At 41.7% G+C, this 17,306-nt stretch overlaps 1 pseudogene; it reads right to left on the bottom strand.

Moving 5' to 3' along the window:
* On the bottom strand, positions 3,290-9,414 carry LOC104787191 (annotated as a pseudogene).

Raw genomic sequence — 17,306 nt, 5'->3', positions numbered from 1 at the left:
AATGCTACAGGCCGAAAGGAGTAGATAAAATGCTTGATTAGGTCAATGCTAGAGGTATACTTAACTTTGAGTGACAAAATCAGATAAGTCTAAGTATATTGACAAAAATGAATTGTTCTTAATGCCTGCTTGTTCATATTGCTAGTGCGACAGTGTGGTAGTATGTTCAAGGTTGATTGTTAATAGTGCGACAGTGTGGTGGCAAGGTTTTAGAGATTCATTGTCTAGGAAATAATTGCTTGAGGCATGTAAAGCATCCGTATCGGTCTAGAACACTTAGGATTTGATTACCCCCATCCTTAGGAACTTTCGTATTTCATTCTTTGCATTTTCCTTACTTACTCGACTACTTACCCGATCAGGTACACGATAACCTGTATCGAGTAATACCTCGAGCTGTTCATAGTTCACTTGCATACTCGATCACCCGACTCGATCCTGTACTCGATTGCTTGCATCGAGTGCTTAGGTCATTTGGTTTACTTGTTTATATTCTCTTGCTTTGTTTATATCAGGATTATTAGAACCAAATCCCCTTATTGCTTGGCTTGACTTGCTTGATTCTGATTGCATCCTATCTGCTAGCATACCAACCATTTGGATTGATAACCCTTTGTACTACAACTGCATAGGGAATTGATACCCTTGGTGAAAACTAGTCTATCAGACAACAAGGAATTGTGCATCCTACTTCGGATACACCACAACAAAACGGTCGTGTCAAAAGGAAACGTAGACACATCCTTAATGTTGCTAGAGCATGTCTCTTCCAGGCTCGTCTTGCTCTCACTTTTTGGGGAGAAAGTATTCTAACCGCAGCTCATCTCATAAACTACACTCCTACTCAAGTTCTTCAGGGAAAATCACCTTATGAAGTCTTATTCAACACTGCTCCTGATAATACTCAGCTACGCATCTTTGGTTGCCTCTGTTTTGCACACCGCCGCTCCCGCGATAAAGATAAGTTTAGAGATCGAAGCCGGGGGTGCATTTTTGTCGGCTACCCTTACGGCAAGAAGGCATGGCATCTCTACGATCTTTACAGCAATGAGTTTTTCTCTAGTAGGGATGTTATCTTCTCTAAAGATGTTTTCCCTGGTGTCGATGATACTGACTATGTTACGCCACCAATGGACTCTTGTGATTCTATGGTCGATGATTGGTTGCTTCCTAGTCCATCGCTGACTCTCTCTCCAACGGATTCATCTTTGCCGCATTCTCCTCCACCTGGTTCTCCGCCTCCATCTTCACCTCCTGTGTCGGCTCCTACACCTCATGTTGTCTCTCTCACTACTCCAACTACTTCCTCTCCGGGTCTGCCTGAACTCCTTGGTAAAGGACATCATTGCAAACTGCCCTCTGTTTTGTTACGCGACTATGTGACTCATTCTACTCGTCTAAATAATAACCCTGTTACACTACTCTCCTCTACTGATCTTGGTTCTTCGCTAACGGCCTCAGGTACGACCCCTTACCCTATTACTGATTTTGACACTGATTCTAGTTTTTCTCCATCGCACCGGTTGTTCATGGCAGCTGTCTTACTTTCTGATGAGCCAAAGTTTTATAAAGATGCTGCAAAATTAAAAGTTTGGTGTGATGCTATGTCCAAAGAGATCAATGCTCTCGACATAAGTAACACATGGGATATTACGAATCTTCCTCCTAGCAAGAAAGCACTTGGAAACAAATGGATTTACAAGAACAAGTATCGTTTCGATGGTTCGTTGGAACGTCATAAGGCTCGTTTGGTGGTTCTTGGTAATAATCAGCAAGAGGGTGTCGATTTCAAAGAAACATTTTCTCCTGTTATCATGCTTAAGACGGTTCGTTTTCTTCTTCGTCTTTGCTGCTGCAAAGAATTGGGAGGTCCATCAGATGGATGTTCACAATGCTTTCCTTCATGGTGATCTCACAGAAGAGTTTTACATGAAACTCCCTCAAGGATATCCTTGTTCTGATCCAACAAAGGTATGTCGTCTCAAGAAATCTTTATATGGCCTTCGCCAAGCTCCATGTTGCTGGTTCTCTAAGCTTACCACGGTTCTCTGCGAGTTTGGTTTCTCGCAAAAGTATGCGGATTACTCTCTGTTTTCCAAAGCCCGGACAACGTGTGCATTCATATTCTAGTGTACGTTGATTATTTTGTCATTGTGTGCAACAACACTAAGGCTCTACAGCAGTTTAAGGATTATCTACATCGGTGTTTTCATATGAAGGATCTCGGCAATCTTAAATATTTTTTTGGTATTAAGGTTGCAAGGAGTGAGGCTGGTTTCTTTCTCTCACAACGCAAATATGCTCTGGATATTATTGCTGAAGCTGGTCTCTTAGGTTGCAAGCCCGCTCCAACACTGATTGAACCACATCATGGTCTTGTTGTTGCTAAAGGTCCATCTGCTGATGTTCCTCGGCACCGTCGTCTTGTCGGTCGCCTTATCTATCTGGCTAACACTCGACCTGAACTTAGTTATATTATTCATCTGCTAGCTTCTTTTATGCATAAACCGCTGGAGGCACATTGGGAGGCTGCTCTTCACGTCATCTGATATCTCAAAGGTTGTCCTGGTCAGGGAATTCTTCTAAGTTCTAGTCCAAATCTCCGTGTTTCTGCCTTCTGTGACTCTGACTACTCTGCTTGTCCACTCACTCGTCGCTCACTGAGTGCCTACATTGTTTTTGTTGGTGACTCTCCTATTCATTGGAAGGCAAAGAAACAGAAAACAGTCTCTCGTTCATCTGCTGAAGCAGAATACCGCGCTATGTCTGACACTCTTTGTGAGCTCGCCGACTCTCTTTGCGTCTCTTATCCTGGTCCTATGCGTTTGTTTTGTGATAGCAAGTTGGCTATTTATATCGCCACTAATCTAGTCTTTCACGAACGGACAAAACATATAGAGTCCAACTGCCATCAAGTTCGTGATGTCGTCCAAGACAAGCTCATCGCACTTGAACAAGTTTCTTCAAAGACTCAGCTCGCCGAAATTCTGACTAAACCGCTACATGGACCACAGTTCGCGGATTTGCTTTCCAAGCTGGGTATTCGCAATCTCACACTTCCAGCTTGCGGGAGGGTATCAAGATAACTACTACATAGTTTAAGATAATGCTACATCTTTCTACTACTTATCTTCTTAGCTTCTCTAGTCATGATCACATTAGGATTTTAGCTCTATCTCTATCTCTACTTGTATAAATACAACTCTACATCTACATGAATACACAAGCTTTCTACAAACTATTTCACATTGTACCGGCGAGACTTAACACATATGCAACGCATCACTGATAATACTGAGCAAAAAAGGAACCTTAACATCAATACGTGCACCAAAGTAAAAATGAAACACAAAAAGATTACCAACCGTGAAACACCTTTTTTGTTTCCTTCCGAGTGACCTCACCTTTTTCAACTTCTCATGGGCGAATTAAGTAGATTCCAAGCTTCTTTGATCAAGACTTGTGCAACCAAACAGCTTAAGCTCCGCCATAGATCGTAAGTTGCTTATCCCGTTTGGTAGTTTCTGAAGCCTTGTGCAGTTCTCAAGATCAAGTGTAACAAGTTGAGAAAGATTCTCGATTGACAATGGAAGTTCTCTTATGGAAGTCCCAGATAGATATAGCTCTTTCAAGTTTGGTGCAAAATCCTCAATGTCCTCGAGCTCTGAGCAGCCAGACATACTAAGGAGCTTGAGAGATGTTAACCTAAACATGGCAGGCAGCTTTCCCAACTGTGAACAGTCTTTCATATTCAAGGAAACAAGCTTCCCACAACGAGGAATAGATGTGCTAACGTCAACCAGACTCGTACATCCTTCGAGATCAATATGTTCAACATTAAGGGCTTCTGATAACACCGTAATGTCAGCTAAGTTTCTGGAGTGACTCAGTTTAATTTTCTTTAGCTTCTCGAGCTTCTGTTTCACAACATCAATAATTTAAATAAGCCATCAGAAGCAAGTTTATAAATTAATGTAAACAGCTTAAAACACCATAACGTCAAACACTTACCTTTTTCCCTTCCCATAGCTTCTCCATGTTGCTATAAGGCATGTTTACCTCTACAAGGTTAGCAGGATTAAAATTTTGAGGCAAGCATTACAGAGGGTAATTCTCCCAGTGAAGTAGCCGTAGCTCATCGGGCAAAGTGTCGAGGCCTTGAGATAAACTTAGCTTGCACTGGTTCCCATAGAGCTTCAGCAATCTGAGTCTATACATCTTACCAAACACAGTAGGACTAAGGTAACAGGTCAAGTCAGATGCATCCAAGAAAAGGCCTTCGATCGCGTCAGTTCCCTGACGAAGACAATCCCGTAAGTAGGAAAACATTAAAAACTCAAAGAACTAAGTAAATCTCAACTTACAGAATTGCATGTCAATACATTAGCGATGTCTTTAGAGTCCCACAATCTGCTACGTTGGCATGGTTTCACGTCTTCTTCATGAACTATAAATCGACCAATGTCTTGAAAAGGAACAGGCATATTTATTTTATTGTCTACAACGCTAATGAGAGACTCGTCAATGAGATCAGAGATCCCCAAATATGTGAAAAACCCGCAATCATCAAGTAGTTGCACCACATCATCTTTGTTCTCCCCTGTGAAGAAACATGCAAGATCCAAAAATATGTTCTTTTCGTTTTCGTCTAGTCCACCAAAGCTTCTCTTAAATGCGTCTTGAATCTGAGTTGGAGGATTTCTCCGCAAGCTTTGTAGATGTTCCATCATATTGCTTCTATCCTGCTTCGATACAGAGGAACCTAGAACATTGAGAGACAATGGGATACCACTACTGCAGCTCATAAGTTCCGAGATGACCACATTTTCTCCATTCAAATATTGCTTGCAGAGACGAGAAGATTCAAACTCGCATAGTTTTTGGATCTCGTACGGTTTTTTAACCTTGCACTGTACAAGAACTTGTTTTCTCCTAGAGGTTAAGATGATTCTGTGTCCATGAGAAAACCAGAAAAACCCTCCAAGTACAGTTTCTGCATCTCTAGAATTACTCACGTCATCAAGAACAACAAGAATTGTTTTTCCCTGGAACCAGTCCCTCATGAAACTCGGTTTTATATCATAAGCCCCTATACTTAGTTTTTCTTCCCCAAACACAGTAGCTAAGAAATCATCACGCATTTGCCTCAGCCCTTTCACTTGACACGTTAGATCAAAGTCTGGTAGAAAGTAACACAAATCATATTGTGGAGCTAGACTTCCAAAAATTTCTCGAGCAATAGATGTCTTACCTATTCCTGCCATACCCCAAATCCCCACAATGTCAGCATCTGAAGGTTGGGACTGATTTAACAGTGCTAAGATTCTGACCAGATTCTTGTTATTTTTCAGATATAACCTTAAGCATGCATTTTTTACAACTTCCTCCGCAAGCGTCCTGCAAAAAGCACTCAGAATTAGAAAACGGTAATAAGCACATTGTACAAATTAAGAGAAGTCATGAGTTTACCCTTTTGTCCATTCATGTCCATCTATGGACGCTATTTCAGCGAGAGCCATATTCCATTTCTGAACTCTGTCTTCCTGGACAGAACTTTGAAGGTGCAGAAACGCTGCTTCAGACTTGCCTTTCAACCCACAAATGTCTTGACGTGTTACTTTGAAATATACAGGAATAATCAAAAGGTTTTTCGCTTTCCGGTGCTCCATGATTACCACAAGATGATCCATGGACTGTGTAGAACAAACGTAACTATTTGAAAGTACCATAATACCAACACTAGATCTGTCTAGCATATCTGCGTTCAAATTCTCTCCACCAGATAGATTATATGTCAAAGGTGTGACCCCCCGCTCTTGCAACTCTTTTAAGATGGCTTCCATGTAATGTGATTCCTCCACATCATGGCTGTCATTGCATGAAAAGACTAATATGCATTCTGATTCTTGAGTCATCATCTCTTTCGTAGGATCAGATTCGTCAACATCATGGCTGCGGATAGGAAGAACTTCACTTGAACCAGCTCTGTGATCACCAAGAGACGAAGACATAGTTTCCATAATACATCCGCTAGAGAATTTAACAAAAGGGATGTGTTGGACTTTGTAATAATCTTCTCCTCCTTTGGACAATCTCTCCTTCCATTCATTGTCCATAAAAACATCCTTCAAACTGTAGCTAAATCTGAACCCATCAGGAAATACCTTTAGTTTCTTACAGTCACTAATAGTCATAGTATGAAGAAGGGGCATGGAGCCTCTTTCTACGATCCACTCTTCCCATTCCAATAGTCCCAATATTGAAAGCATATGTAATCGAGGAAACCCCCCGCCCAAGCAAACCATTCTCTTACCACAAAAAGATTTAAATGATAATTTGACCTCATATAAGTGAAGTAGCTTCTCTAGAATAGGCATTGGATCCTCCTCCAAACAACAATTCTTCAGATTTATGCTTGTAAGGAGAGAAGGAAAACTTTGCACATCACGTAACCTTGGCATATATAGAGTCAAATTCAGTTTTTTGAGATTGACGCAATCCAATACGATTTCTTCTCCATCATTCGTGTAACCATCAATGGTAAGATTTTCCAAGTGTCTCAGCCCACTTAGAGATGAACATAGAGTTTCTTTAGTACACCCTTCGTCGTTGAATAAGACTGAGAGAGTCTCAAGCCTTGTCAAACAGTGAAGATCCCCAACGCTGCTATGCTTTGTTGAGAAATTCTCTAACGTCTCTAAGTTGATTAGATTACCTAATTCCAACTTTTTCTCATCACGTATTTTATACGGTAACCAAAGGTACCTCAGTTCTTGCATCTCATTCAAGATATTAGGCACATCAAGTGGAGCTCCTGCTTCCACATTTAGATTCAAATAGAGGAGCAACTTCAGATTCTGCATAGAAGAAGGTAGATGAGATACTTGTGCATTGTATAAACTCAAGTACCGTAAATGGATGAGCTTTCCAATGTTAGAGGGTAACTTCCCTCCCTCGAACCTTGCACCAGAGAGATCTAAAACCCTCATCAACTGTACCTTTGTAAAGTATAAACCTGATGCCATCCACTTTGACCCTCGGAACGAGAGAGATCTAATTTTTGGATTCTTTATAAGAAATGTATCATCACAGGAATGTATGACGAGTCTGCGAGGTTCACTTAGATACCGAGAGTTTGCACTATTTGAGGTAACGGTACTTGCATTAACATTTTGTAGGAAATTCTCTTCTCCAGCTTTAAATAGACAAACTTCTCTCATCATATCATGCAAATGACACGTTTCAAATCTTGATGTCCTTACGTCTCGTTTAGAAATAACCATGTTTCTGTTCACAAATTCTGCTATGTATCCATCAGCGAGCTCTCGAATGGTCTCTCCATCATAATACCTCGACTTCGGTATTCCTTCTGTGGCCCAATAATAGGACAATTCTCTCACATCTATTGCATCATTTCCTGGAAATCCGGCTAGGTAGAGGAAGCAAAGCTTTAGATAAATAGGCAGCTCTTCAAAGCTCATAGACAATATTTGGTAAACTGAACTGATATTGTTATCATTAAAGCTAGTTCCTCCACCGATGTGAGATGTAAGATTCTCAGATATCCTTTTCCACTCACTTAATGTGTGTTGAGCAGCTAACAACCCTCCTAGAACCTTAACAGCCAAAGGTAGACCTCCACAATGTTCGATCATCTTCTTACCCATCTCTTCCATTTCTTCATCAGCTTTATGTTCTACACAAGATCATCAAGTTTTGGTGAAATTTCTGAAGGATTATACGGTTGAGAAAGATATTATTAAGTAAAAGCGGATTATAGTCATGCTAAGTAAAAAAAAATTCTAATCACCAATTATGATCACCATAGAAAACAAAGATCAGTTAGTTAAATTGTCTTGAAAGCTTACTGGTAATATTTTCTGTGTGAAACACTATCCTTCGGAATATTGTCCAACTTTCTTCGGGAGTTAGTAAATTTGGTTTAAAGGTGAAACATGTTGGATCTGCTCTTAATGCAACACCCTCGTTACGAGAAGTAAGTAGTACCTTCCAACCTATATATGAAAGATATAACAAAAAAAAAAAATGAACATAATGTTTTTACCCCAACCCGTGAATATAAAAGACAATGATGTAAAATGTATGTAACAAAAGATGTCACCTTTGTCCCGTGGAAAAATTGGTTTAATCATGTCCCAATCTCCTTCTCTCCATATATCATCAATGACAATCAAAGACTTCTGTGTGTCCAAAGCTCGAAAAAGTTTTTCTTGAAGTTCGTCTTCGGTCATCTCTAACACCTTATATTCTGGCCCAAGCTTCTGCAAGATCGTCTGCCGCACATACTTCCTTGTAAAATGTTGTGAAATGCATACCCACGCGAGTCCTGCAAAATGACTTTTTACAGCCTCATGATCATAAACTTTTCTTGCAAGGGTGGTTTTACCAATACCGCCCATTCCAGTTATAGAAACCACTTGGCTGCCATCTTCCTTCACCAAATAGCCAACCAGTTGCTCAACATTCTTTTCCAACCCCACAAAATGGTCTGCATAATTGCTGGACAACCTTTGTCGCATTTCCCTTTGTCCTTCCTGTAGAATCTGAGTATGCCGTTGATTAACAATGACCTGTTGTACGCCAAGACTCTTCAAATCGTGGGTCACCTTAGAGATCCTCTTTCTTATGGCTATAAAATAGGAAGCAAGTTCCCGACGGTCCACTATACCCAAGGCCAATCTTTTCACACGGCCCTTGATGCCACTTGTTTTTCCAACTTCTTCTTTTATAAGAAAGGTTTCAACTATATCTTCTGTGTCATAAACTATTTCTTTGATCTCTTGCACAGTTTTTCTCACCATTTCACTTGTATGTTTCTTGGCATCTGCATCCTTCAAATATACCGATAACATATCTAGATGTTCCCTAACTTCATTAATTTGCACTTTTACTACCTCGAATCGCTGAGATTCTTGGGCAAGGAGGTACCAAAGCTTCTCAACTCCAAACGACAAAAGTGTCTAAGCCATAAGCCCCCTGCAAAACTAAAAAAAAAAAAAGTGTCTTTTAAAGACTCAAAGTGGAGATTTGTTATCAGCTTCAAAAGTCACTACCAAGCGCCCCATCAGATTCGTTAGAACTCAGAACCAGACAAATACTCAAGAATTTTACCAAAGGGAAAGCATACTGTTAACAATAAAATAAAATAAAAAATCAAATATCAAACAAGAAGTCTCAGCTCTTAAACTCCATTAAAGGCCCGACCAGATTCGTTTGAACAAAACCAAATACTGACCAAAAGGACAAAACAATATTGAAGAATTTTCCCCAAAAGAGAGTGAATATGTCATACATGACCAAAAAAAAAAAAAAAAACTAAGTACTCACCCGTCTTGGCTCTTCGGAAGAAGTGGGATGTTTGATTTTTGTTTCGAAACTCAACTTTATGTTGTGTATGACACTAAAGTCTGTAAAGTGCAGGGGCGGCTAAGAGGAAGAGAAGCGACTGAGAAGAGGCCCACAATTCATTTTAATTTTTAAGGAACCAAAAAGTAAAGTTTTTTTTCTTTTTTTTCTACAAAAGATCAGCTCAAACGAGCCAATGGGAAAGAAAATTGTTTACAAACAGAACATGATGCGGAGAGGTATGCGCTTGGCGTGCCAAAGAGTCTGCAGTTACATTAGCTTTTCTTGAAATAAAAGATAAAGAGAAAGAAGAAAATTCTTCCCTATCCATCGTGATGTCGTCCAAGTACGTCGAGAATGCTGGCCAGTCAGAAGGAGAAAACACCATCTTCACCAAATCTGCACAGTCTGTATAGAAAGCCACGTCCCGGAAATCATGGCCAATCATGCACCGCATCGCCCACAGGAAAGCTTCAGCTTCGGCATGTAATGGAGATAGACTTCGACGAAAACTCCTAGCACCCATCAGTGGCGACGCAGCCTGTAGTGAGGTACAACACCATCCAGCGCCTGCAAATTGGTCTCCTGTTTCCAGGAACCATCTATAAAGCAGCGGTAACCCGAGAAGACGGTTGGAAGTGAGGCCGTGGCTGCCAGAACCGATAACCCTACAGGGATAGAAGGAGCGATGTCGATATCCTCCTCGAGTTGAGCCTTCTGCCACCCTGTAGCTTCTCCTTCTGCAACCCTAACAATATCCTCTAGTTTCTCCATAATATTTTCAAAAACGCGTGCATTCAGGACTTCCAAATATACCACATAAGCCAAGGAAATGCCACAATATTTTCCCCTGGATTTTGCTGCCCTAAGAAATGGTCCACATTTGCATACACCGATTCCGTTGGAAAGGATAGTGGGCCCACCGGAACATGGGCTAAAGCCCATACCTGACGAGCTGGAGGGCAGACAAAAATTGCATGATTTATTGTCTCCTCATCTGCTCCACAATGAACACATCCAATGTCACAGGCAATACCTCGACGTCCCAGGTTAGCCGAAACCGAAATGCAACTAGATAGGACCTGCCACATAAAATGTTGAATTTTAGGAGGGCAACGGACCCTCCAAACGCTAGCTAGAAGGGGTGTAATCTCCGGCCCAGAACCACAGGCCTTGAAAGTCTGCTTTGCATCCATTCGTGCAGTGTGATAGCCCGATTTGACGGTATACCGCCCTGTTTTGTAAAATGCCAACCGAAAAGGTCAGTCCTCTGATTACCTCCTAAAGGTATAGCCTGGATCAAAGCCACATCGTCTGGATCAAAATGCTCAGAGAGCATGTCCATCCACCAAGAGTTAGTCTGACGATCAATTGAATGAGTCATTTGAAGGGAGAGGTCCTTTACCGGGCCCCTACTTAAAGCTGGTCTCGGGGATTGAGCTGGCACCCAAGGATCAGACCATATTGAAATGGTGTCCCCGAAGCCAACCCATTTAATAAGTCCTTTGTTAACCAGAGAGCGAGCGGAACAGATACTCCTCCACCCATACGATGGGGAGTAAGACCTAATTGGATCAAACGGATGCGTATTCCTATAGTAACTACTTTTAAAAACCCTGGCAAACAGGGAATCCGGAGCATCAATTAGACGCCAAAGCTGTTTAGCCAGCAAGGCCGAATTAAAATCATCCACATTCCTGAACCCTAGACCACCTAGCTGTTTACTAACGCATAATTTTTCCCAAGCAAGCCAATGCATGCCCCCTGACTGACCATTAGAACTCCACCAAAAATTTGCCACCGCACTAGTGAGTTTGGCTGTGATTGTTTTAGGGATCCGAAAACAAGACATCACAAAGGTCGGCACAGCAGTAGCTACAGATTTAATCATTACTTCTTTCCCTCCTTTCGAAAGCAAATTTGCTGTCCAACCATTCGTTCGACTCTGAAGTCGTTCACGAACAAAAGAGAAGACTTTGGTTTTGGCCCCACCCAAGCTTTCAGGTAAGCCTAGATATGACCCTATACCACCCAAAGTGGTGATCCCAAAGACATCATGTAATTCCGACCTCGTTGTGTCCTCAATTTTGTGGCCAAACTGTACCGATAACTTTGCCAAACCAAAAAGTAAAGTTCTTTTGCACTTTTAAAAGAGGACAAAAACAAAATGAGAATTAACGCGTTACATGCGATGTGTCAGGATATATTTGACACATATACCCTAGAACGACCACGCCTCGATTTTGATCAATTTAAAAGGCTACAATGCAGTAACAGAGAAACATATTACACAAAACTTTTAAATTCATCTATTTTCTTCTTACATATATATATGTTGCAATTTCATTTCTAGGGTGATCTCATCTCAGGATCTAGAAGCCATAGATTGAGCTCTAGCTTCAAACTCTCGTATAAACTTGGCGACTGTAAGATTAGAGAATTAAAAGGAACTTAAGAGTATAATGAAAGAGATTAAGAGAATGAGAGTAAGCAAGTATGGACGAGAGAGAGAGAGAGTGTGGAGAGTGTAGGAGAAGAAGAAATTCTCACTTCTTGATTAAATCAATCCTAGGTACAAACTAGATATAGACATGAGTTGTAGAATATTCTTTACAAGATGCTAAGTGTAATTAAGACTTGATAGTGACAGCCTTCCCTTAACTTTACATGTGACTATTAAGTTGAAAATTGCTTCCCGCTTGCATCAACCCTCCAACGGTATGATAAGAAGGATCTAGAGACCTTGGAAAGTCTTCTTAAGAGGAATGTGAGACATTGAGTGGGCTCCTCTCTCCTTACAACACAATTGTACGGACGGCCCGACTGGACTACCAAAGTGGCTTGGCTCGGTATGGATGGCTAGGTATGGACGGCCCGACTGGACTACCAAAGTGGCCTGGCTGGCCATGTTATCAATCTCAATTTACAATGGTGATCATAATCCCAAATCACACTCCCCCTCAAGCTTAGTCATTGGACTCCATGACACAAGCTTGAACAATTGATCACCTACCTCATTAAAAACCTTAGTATAGAAAACCACTTGGGAAAAACTATACTTAAGGGAAAAAGAGTGTAGGATTTCAGGGTTTAGTGAGGTCCATGAGTCCAAGCTTAGGGTGAATATATTCACATACTTGTGGACTGGCTGCCTTTGTGAATATATCAGCAAGTTGTTCTTTGCTCTCGGTATGGCATGGAAGAGTGACACCAAATTGAATTTGCTCTCGCACCTTGTGGCAATCAACTTCAATGTGCTTCGTTCTTTCATGGAATACAGAGTTGGTGGCGATGTGAATGGCTGCTTTATTATCACAATGCATAGTGATAGGTGTTGATGACTCGATTCCAAGATCCTTCAATAAGGCCTTAAGCCACATGAGTTCAGTGGTTAGCTTCATCATGGCTCTATACTCGGACTCCGCACTCGATAGTGAGACAACCTTTTGTTTCTTGCTTTTCCAGGTGACTAGGTTCCCTCCTAAGAATGTGCAGTACCAGGTGGTTGAACGACGATCCCCATGGTCTCCAGCATAGTCGGCATCACAATATCCTACCAGTTCGGTGCTCTTGTTTCTACCCATCCATATGCCTTGTCTCGGTGATCCTTTGATGTACTTGAGGATTCGGTTCACCATGTTCCAGTGATGTCTAGTTGGGTTTTGCATGTGTTGACTCACCTGATTCACAGCAAAACAAAGATCAGGCCGAGTAATGGTTAAATATATAAGCTTACCCACTAGGCGTCTATATCGCGTGACATCTTCGAATGGAGGCTCCCCCTTTCCGGCTGTCTTGTAGTTTTCCTCAAGTGGTGTGGTCACAGCCTTTGCTCCAAGCTTTCCTGCTTCACTCAATAGATCACGTGCATATTTTCTTTGTGATAGAAACAGTCCTTCATCGGATCTATACACTTCTATACCAAGGAAATACTTAAGTTCTCCAAGGTCTTTAATATCAAAAACTGACTTAAGAAATTCTTTAGTATCTTGAATTCCTACCTTGTCACTTCCAGATATGATGATATCATCAACATATACTAGAATGACTACTATACCTTTGTCACTCGGTAAGGTGAAGAGTGTGTGATCTGATTCTGATTTGCGGAAGCCTCTCCCAAGCAAGGTCGTACTCAATTTGTGGTACCATGCTCTTGGTGATTGCTTAAGACCATAGATAGCCTTGTTGAGCTTGAACACTTTTCCCGGGCCAATGGTGTCTTCTATGCCGGGTGGTGGCCGCATGTAAACCTCATCCTCAAGCTCACCCTGTAAGAACGCATTCTTCACGTCCATTTGCCATAGATCCCAGTCTAGGTTGGTGGCCAGGGAGAGAACAACCCGAACGGTGTGGAGTTTGGCCACTGGAGCGAACGTATCCTTATAGTCCTCCCCATACGTTTGCGTAAACCCACGAGCCACTAGTCTGGCCTTGTAACGCTCAATCTCTCAATCACTTTTGTACTTGATCGTGAAAATCCACCGAGATGTGACTGCCTTCTTTCCCTTTGGTAAGTCAGCCTCGTCCCAAGTGTGATTTTTCTCCATGGCCGTCGTCTCATCTTGAACAGCATCTCGCCAAACCTTATGGTCCTTGGCCTCGTCATATGTTTGGGGAACCCAATGGTTGTCAATTTGACCAAGAAAGGCTTGGTGTTCCACCGGAAAATGGGCAAGTGTACATACGGCCTGAATCGGGTGTGCAACCGCCATGTTGTTGTAGTAGACTCGAGTGTTAGGAAACTTGAGGCGTTGGCTGCGTCGGAGTGAAATGATCTCCTCATGATCATTTCCTGAAGCTTCAGTTTCTGTGGGGACATTTTCTTCACCAGCGGGCAACTCATTGTCAACATGGGTCAATGTGTCTTCCTCCGCATGTGTTGTGGCCGTTGGACTGGAGGCCGGGTTAGGATCAGTAGTGTGGCTTGGTTCAACTTAATCATGAAGAGTAGGTTCTCTTGGTGAGTTTGGCTCAGTCGGCGGTGGGTTGGCCCGATCATTTTCCACCCCTAGCCGTTCAAGGATGATCCGGAGGTTTCTGGCCTTATCGAAGGCCAAGGTAGACAAGTCTTGTAGTTCTTCCCAGTTCCACGCATCATAGAAACCTTGGTTTTCTACAAACTTTACGTCACGGGAGACTATAACTCGTCTTGCTGCTGGATCATAGCACTTGTAGCCCTTTTGTGTTGTGGAATAGCCGATAAACATTGCTTTTATACTCTTGGCATCAAGCTTATCCCGTAATTCTCCTGGTCTCAGAACAAAACACACACAACCGAAAACTCTAAGATGATCAAAGGTAGGTTTTTCTTTGTTTAGTACCTCAAATGGGGAAACATCTTGCAAGATCTTTGTAGGCATCCGGTTGATAAGATAACATGCGGCTAGAACAGCATCACTCCAAAAACGTTTTGGTACATGGGTATGAAACATCATAGACCGAGCTACCTCCATGAGATGTCTATTCTTCCTTTCAGCTACATCATTTTGTTGTGGGGTATGAGGACAGCTGGTTTGATGAATTATCCCATGTTTGTTGAGATGTTGTTTGAAGGCATGACTTGTATATTCTCCACCATTATCTGATCTCAAAATCTTAATCTTAGCATTATAATGGTTAGTTACATAATTTTGAAAATTAATAAAAGCCTCAAGAACCCTATCTTTAGAGGGAAGTAAGGTTAGCCAAGTATACTTTGATTTTTCATCAATAAAAGTCACAAAATACTTTTGATTTTCTCTAGATAAACATGGAGAGGTCCAAACATCAGAATGAACAAGATCAAAACAATTATCATAAATAGTCAATGACTTTGAAAACAAAGATTTGCAATGCTTACCAAGAATACAAGCCTCACATTCTTCATTTTTAAAGGAAATTTTTGGAAACATAAGTTCAAGAGCTCTAGAGTGAGGATGTCCTAGTCTAGCATGCCAAATAACATTGTTCACATTACTAGAAATTGAATTAAAACACGAAGAGTTTGAAGAGGCTAAATTTAAATCCTTAAGCAAATAGAGATCATCTTGAGTAGAGCCTTGACCAAGCACTTTACTTGTCTCAATATCCTGAAAATAAACCTCATTAGGACCAAATATAGCATAACAATTTAAATCAGTTGTAGCCCTTTTAACTGATAAGAGATTAGAAGTAAAACTAGGCATGTAGAATGCTTTAGACTCCTTATCAAATAATTTTAAATTGCCTATTCCTTTAACCGGTATTTGTTCACCATTAGCAATGATCACATTTCCTATGGCCGGTTTGATGTCACTAATCAATTTAGAATCACTAATCATGTGATGAGATGCACCAGAGTCAACTATAAGGGGTTTGTTTGGTTTTAAAGTGAGAAAGGAGTTACCGGAGGCTTCCTTGAGAGCTTTGATGAGTGCATCGAGGTCAGACTTCCTCACGAAGTCAGTGTTGGCAGCCAGGGCAGTTCCATTCATATCCGAGACTTGTTGGTTAGGCTCTGCGCTCGTCGACTCCACAGCCGCTTGATGTGCTCTCGGTGCTCCACGGTTGTTCATCGGCCGGTTGGCTCGGAGATGTGGGTGAAGAATCCAACACTGGTTCTTGAAATGGCCTGGCTTCTTGCAATGGTTGCACACTGGAGGATTCTTTTCTTCACCTCGATAGTAGCCCTTGTTTGCGGTCGCTACTTCTGCCTTATTAGCAGTTACAAGCTCCCCCTTGCTACCAAACAGCCCCATGGAGCCATGCTCCTTTTGAATCTGGCCACACACATCCTCTAGGCTAGGAAGCTTGTCCGACCTCAAGATATGTTTGATGAGGTCGTTGTAGGATGGATTCAGTGTCAGAAGGAGGCTGAACACCTTGTCTTGTTCACGCCTCTCGTTCAAGATGGCCGGATCAAGTGTCGCCGGCCTAAGCATCTCAAGCTCAGCCCAAAGAGACCGAAATTTCCTAAAGTGTTTGGTGAACTCCATGTCTTCTTGGCTTAGGTTATTGATGGCTCTCTTGATCTCAAAGACTCGGTTTAAATTGGTAGTATTACCGAACACATTTTGTAATGTGTCCCATAGATCCTTAGTTGTCTCGCAGTAAGAGTAAGCTTCGAGTATTGGAGCATCAAGGGAGTTCTGGATAATGGCGAGAACACTTTGGTCTTCTTGGAACCACTTCTCTTCACCACTTGCGGCTATAACTTTGCCGTCTTCGGTTGACTCTCCTTTTGGAGCTTCACTTGATGTGATATGGGTCCATAGCCCTCGGCCGCATAGTGCCGTCTTTGTGGTTCTTGCCCACAACAAATAGTTCTCTCCTTTGAGAGTAACTGGAACAATCAAGGTCTTGGTGCCTTCCATGGAGTTTTGTCCGCTGGTCAATACTATTATCCAACGGTTAAAGAGAGATAAAGATCAGATCGAAACAGAGAATGAAAAAGGGTTGAAGTGGAAGTACTAGGTGGGTGAGAGAGTTAGGATTAGGAACGAAAATGCTCTGATACCATGTAATATTAGAGAATTAAAAGGAACTTAAGAGTATAATGAAAGATATTAAGAGGATGGGAGTAAGCAAGTATGGACGAGAGAGAGAGAGAGAGAGAGTGTGGAGAGTGTAGGAGAAGAATAAATTCTCACTTCTTGATTAAATCAATCCTAGGTACAAACTAGATATAGACATGAGCTGTAGAATATTCTTTACAAGATGCTAAGTGTAATTAAGACTTGATAGTGACAGCCTTCCCTTAACTTTACATGTGACTATTAAGTTGAAAATTGCTTCCCGCTTGCATCAACCCTCCAACGGTATGATAAGAAGGATCTAGAGACCTTGGAAAGTCTTCTTAAGAGGAATGTGAGACATTGAGTGGGCTCCTCTCTCCTTACAACACAATTGTACGGACAGCCCGACTGGACTACCAAAGTGGCCTGGCTCGGTATGGATTGCTAGGTACGGACGGCCCGACTGGA

Source organism: Camelina sativa, chromosome 5 (genome assembly GCF_000633955.1).
Source record: "Camelina sativa cultivar DH55 chromosome 5, Cs, whole genome shotgun sequence".
Taxonomy (NCBI): domain Eukaryota; kingdom Viridiplantae; phylum Streptophyta; class Magnoliopsida; order Brassicales; family Brassicaceae; genus Camelina; species Camelina sativa.
This window is presented reverse-complemented; position numbering and strand designations above follow the sequence as displayed.